We start from the raw sequence: 5,784 nt of genomic DNA on the forward strand, positions 1-5,784 counted from the left end.
AGCGGAGGCTTTCACATTCCTGCCCCCATTAGCCATTGGTTAAGGACCGTGGGCGAAAGGGGTTGGGCTTTGGGACACACGTCCTCAGTTACTCTTGGTTTCACATACGCAGGCAAAGCAGGCTCTAGTGACACTGTCAGAATGCCCAGAAAAGACCCTTGGGTATTGATGGGTGAAGGTGAAAGCCCGCAAAAACCAGGGAGCACACAAAGTGGTGAAAGGACTCAACTGCCCTTGGCAGAGCACCAACCTTGCCACCACAGAGAGAGGGTGAGCAGAGCTGCTTGGTTCAAGCTCCTTTGTTTCCTCCCTGTCTTCCCACCCTCTGGGTCACACTTATTGGGGAGGAGGGTGGCTCTAGCAACATCTGGATATGAGGAGAGCACGCAAGGTGGGGTGGGAGGACAGGTCCATCAAGCAGAGACCCATCTGGGGGCAGCTCCGAATCCCCTTTATCTTGCACATGGCAGAGCGGAGGTGCTGAGCTGGGGTGCGGATGTTCTTCTTTTCTTCTTTGTGTCCTGTCTCTCTGTCTGGGTTTCCATTTGGAAGGTTCCTTTCTGGTCTGGAGAATGAGAAGGGCTAGGGTAGAGTCTGGAAGAGGGCAACAAGAAATCTAGGGCATTGGTTTGGTTCTATTCTCTCAATTCAAGGGCAAAGAGATAAAGGGGCCTTAACACTATGGGGGGAGGGAGGAAAGCAGACCTGGGTTCTGAGCAGAGGCCCCATTTGGGAGCAGAGTAAAAGAGTATCTAGCTGTGACTTGCTCCTTCTGCAGGCCCTGGAAAGCGGGGGGGGGGGGAGAGAGAAGAGAGAGAGAGAGAGAGAGAGAGAGAGAGAGAGAGAGAGATAGAGAGGATAGAGAGGATAGAGAGAAAAGAGAGAAGAGAGAGAAGAGAGAGAAGAGAGAGGAAGGGGAGAGCCGAGGGTTGAGGCAGGGCAAAACTTCAGTAGGGTGAGTGCCCCTGTCACCCATGCCCATTTTGCAGTTTCAATCATAAAAGTGTGAGCCCACACCTCAACGGACTTCACCTGCTGTAGAACCATCCCACCCTGAACGAGTATCTCAGACATCCTGTCTCAGCACTCTGAGATCAGCTGGCTGGCTTCCTAGCTAATTAACAGCCAGGTATTAATACCTTCTCCTCATGCACATCGCTTGAAGTGTTTCTTTTCCCAAGGTTATTTCTAAGGGAGAAGGATATAATTTTTTATCTTTGAAAAAGAATTTTATTATTTTCTTTCTTATTATAAAACCACCTCATTTTAGAAAATATTTATGTAGAAAAAGAAAGAAAAAAATACAGTTAGTATTTTGAGAAAACAATTGTTTACATTTTGGCGTGAGTCCTCCTCTTTGTGTTAATACATATACATCTATTTCATTTTCACAGAGGATGCTTAAGAGGTGGCCAAAGTTCTTAGCCACAGAAATGAATGTGTCCCGGTGAAGTGTGTGCCGTCTCTTCTGCTTACATGGACCCTCACCTGTAGGGGCAGGAGTGTGCCCGTGCTGCAGTCTGAGGTCTGTACTCTCTGTTGGACTGGCCTGGGGCCAGGGCTTCAGTTAGGTTATAGGCTTGGAGACTAAGACAGCAGGCATTAGAAAATTAAGATTTAGGAAAAGCAGGAGGGAGCCAAGTTTGGAGCAATTGCAGGTTGGGTTCCCGGTAGGGTCTGCTGCCTAGACAGGAAATGGAATGAGCATTTGCTCACTGGCAGCTAAGGCGCACTGTACTGAGTTTGTTCATGTATTAAGAAACTCGAAGTCTCAAAGGCCTGGAAACTCAATGGGAAATTCTTGACCATTTTGTCAGAATTCAGTGTGTTCAAGAAACAATCAGGTTTGGGAACCAGCAGTTAGCGTAATGGCTATGTTGCTGGACTCCCACGTAGTCGACCGTGGTTCGTGTCCTGAACCCGGTGGCTTAAAACTCACGCCGGGCGCGTGTGCGTGCATGCCCAAGATCCCGAGAGGAGAATGGAGGAGAAGGGATTGTGGTGTGACCATCCCCCCTGGGGGGTGATTTCTCGCTTTCTGTCTCTATGTCTCTCTCTGTCTGTCTGGCGAGCGCACGCGCCCTATAGCGAAAAAACCTCTCCAAAAAAAAAAAAAAAAGAAAAAGAAACAATCAGGTTTGGGTCACAGGTTGAGTTTTCCAGAAAGCAGCTCACTGGAGAGAGAGAGAGAGGGAGAGGGAGAGAAAGAGAAAGAGAGAGAGAGAGAATGAGAAAGCTCTCCCCCCAGGAAAAGTCATGTGCCATCCCTTCTCCATTTCTCCCTTCTTTCAGGATTTTGGGCACACACCACATGCCTGTCTTGTTTTTCAAGCTGCTGGGTCTCGGGCAAGAATGGCACAGTTAGCCATGTGGGATCTGGTTGCCTTAACCAACATGCCACTGGCTAGTCTCTCCCACAACATTTCATTTGCCAGCAAGTACCTGTATTCACGCATGCATGGTGTGTGTGTGTGTGTGTGTGTGTGTGTGTGTGTGTGAGAGAGAGAGAGAGAGAGAGAGAGAGAGAGAGAAAGTGAGAAAGTACCTCCCTGTGGAATATGGTTGTGCCATAATATTTTTTCCTCCATTTCTCCATCCCATTAGGATTTTGTCATAATCCTATGTCCCATTAGGATTAGGTGCATATGCACCCTATGCCGGGTTTGGGATTCTAACCACAGTCAGCCATGTGGATCTGGCTAAGTACAGTGCTTCATCACTGTGCTATGAAGCCAGACCGCAGGGTAGGGGAGCTATTATTATATTCTAATATTATATTTACTTTGACGAGTTGTGAGAATTAAATGCAGTAGTCCATGCAAAACACTAAGCACAGTTCCAGCGCACTGTTAACACTCAATAAATGTTACTTGCTTTTACTTTATTTTTAAAAGAATTACTTATTTAACTTTATTATTATTATTACTTTTTAAAATTTGCTGTAGGACATGTGCACTTAGAAAGAAATGAGAGAGAGAGAGAAAGTGAGAAAGCAAGCTACTAGGTCCAGGACTTGAACTGTGGTCAGCCATGTGCGAGTCTAGCACCTTTAACCACCATGCCACTTTGCTAGCCCGTTATTTGCTTTTATAATAATTATGATATTTGTTAGTACCATCAGATGATCAGAATCTCCTGGTATTGATGACCCTGTGACCTTTAAATTTTAATCTCCTAGGTCATCTGTCCTGGCCTCACGATATATTCCTATCATCTACTGGATTTTCCCATCTGATTCCACCTAACCTCAAGACTAGTAATCCTACCCAAATTTATGATTTGTATTTCTTTTTTTTTTGAGAGATTTTTGCTATAGGGCGTGTGTACTTGCCAGAGAGACAGAGAGACAGAAAGCGAGAAATCACAGGGGATGGTCACGCCACGATCCCTTCTTCTCTATTCTCCTCTTGGGATCTTGAGCATGCACATACATGCGCCCAGTGTGAGTTTCAAGCTACCAGGTCCAGGACTCAAACCACGGTAGACTATGTGGGAGTCCAGTGATGTAACTGTTATACCATGTGCTGGTCCTTATGATACGTATTTCTACCCTGATCCTTGACTCTCTACCTGGACCAGCTCCCAAGTCAGGCTCCCTCCACCTATTTCAGAGTCACTCAGATTGGAATCGTTTGTGGTGTCCTGCCTGCTTTCGTCTTCTCCCTATTTTTCTGGATTCCGTTAGTTGGTCATCAAGACTGCCTTAGTTTTATGTTTTCCTAAAATGTTTCATTCTTCTTTTTTCTTTCCTAAAAGTTTATCCATGTATTTATTTCATGAGAGAGAGAGAGAGAGACAGACAGAAAGAGGAGGGTCTGGCATGCACAGACAGAGCTCACAAGGTGATGTGTGGCCTTAGCATCTCAGAATGCTGCGTTGCCACTGTGCCATTGTGACTGGCCGAAAGAGTTTCCTAAGCCCTCCTCTCTCTCTCTCACTTTATTTCAGGTCTCATCCCGTGTCCACTCTCGATGAGCTCAATTTCATTTTCCAGATGGCTGCTAAGCAGGTTTATTTCCAAGCTACAACTATGATCATGTTATTTCTCAGCTTAAATCCTTCCTATTTCATTGCTGCCAGCAGAAGAGCTAAACTTCTCAGATTGTTTTCTGTGAGCTGGGCTCTAACTACACTTCAAACTACATCTTTTGCCACCTTTCCACGTGAGCCCTTGCTACAGTGCTGAGCAATCTGCAGCTCCGTGCTCTCCTACAAGCCTGGCTTTCCTGTGCGAAGCTGCCTGCTTTTGCTGTTTGACTTACCTCCACACTTGCCCATCTTTCTTGGAGCAGTTTTATTGATCTATACATTTTTTTTTCATGCTAGAGGCTGCATATATGAGAGGGGAGAGAGAGAGAGAGAGAGAGAGAGCAAGAGCATGCATGAGATAGATAGATAGATAGATAGATAGATAGATAGATAGATATAGATAGATAGATAGAGAAAGCATTCCCCAATGGGGCTTAGTCCTGCTGCAATCCTGTTTCTTCCAATTCTTTGTCCCATCAGGATCCTGAACACACACATGCCCAGCACATTTTTCAGGCTGAGGGGGGCCTGGAATTGACCCCTAGTTGACCATTTAGGATCTAGTTTCCTCTGTGTACTGCCTAACCAATGGGCGACTGAGTCAGAGTTTTATCCATAAACTCTTAGTTCATATAACACCTCCTCTGTGATGTATTTCTCCCTGATCCAGTTTGGTTTTAGGCAGTCTCGTTTTTACAAGTCTCCATCATTCATTTACTTAAAATTTACTTTTTCAGGCCAGCCTTCTAGTCTAATGGTTAAAGGAGCCAAATCTCATCTGGCCGATGGCCATTTAAATCCCGGCCCTGGCAGCTTGAAAAACATGCCAGGCATGTGTACATGTGTGCCCAAATTGCTGACAAGATGGAGAAGAGAAGGGATTGTGGTGTGACCAAGCCCCATTGGGAGGTGCATTCTCCCTTGTCTTCTCTATCTACTGCTGGTGAGTGTGCACACCCTCTGGCAATTAAAATAAATAAAGACAAGAAAATTTACTTTTCCAAATAAACACTTTCCAAATTCTCATGACATGCCAAGTCATCTGATCAATTAAGCCATTATATTTGTTACATGTTTAGCTAGCAAATTTTCAAGCCACTGGGACAATGGCGTTCTTCATTTTGTAGTCCTGGTATCTCGCATAAAGCCTGACATGAAGTTGGTGCTCAGTAAGTGCTGCTTGTATGTACTGGGTCATGGGAAGAGTGACTAATGGTTATATTGCTTAAATAGAAAATCAGGACACTTGGTCTGGCAAAGCATTTTTCTTGTAAGTGAATGCATTTATATTGATTCTTATAAAAATTATTTCTTATTAATTCTTTTTTTTGTTTTTGCATTTTTAAAATTTATATTATCATCATAATCTTTATATTATATTGGATTACATATAACTTTACATTGACTTCCATTGCTTTTTCAAGGGGGAATGCCATGCATGTCAGTCAATACAGAGACATCAATCTCCCCGCTTTATCATTCAATGTCTTTTCCATGCATTTCCCAATAATTATTATTATTATAATTTTTTAAAACAGTCAATCACTATTTCTCATTTTGCTTGTTAAAAGACTTCACCCATCATGAAATACTTCCCAGACCAGTCCAGTTGAGAATACTATACACGTCATCATCAACAGATAATAAACCATATCTGTTTCTCACTAACATCCCCTCTATTGTTCACTTGCTATCTTTCTCTATCCTCTTCTCTCTCTCTTTTTTTTATAGTTTATTTTTTATTATAATTTTTTT

Source organism: Tupaia chinensis, unplaced genomic scaffold (assembly GCF_000334495.1).
Source record: "Tupaia chinensis unplaced genomic scaffold, TupChi_1.0 Scaffold000002_1, whole genome shotgun sequence".
Lineage (NCBI taxonomy): Eukaryota > Metazoa > Chordata > Mammalia > Scandentia > Tupaiidae > Tupaia > Tupaia belangeri.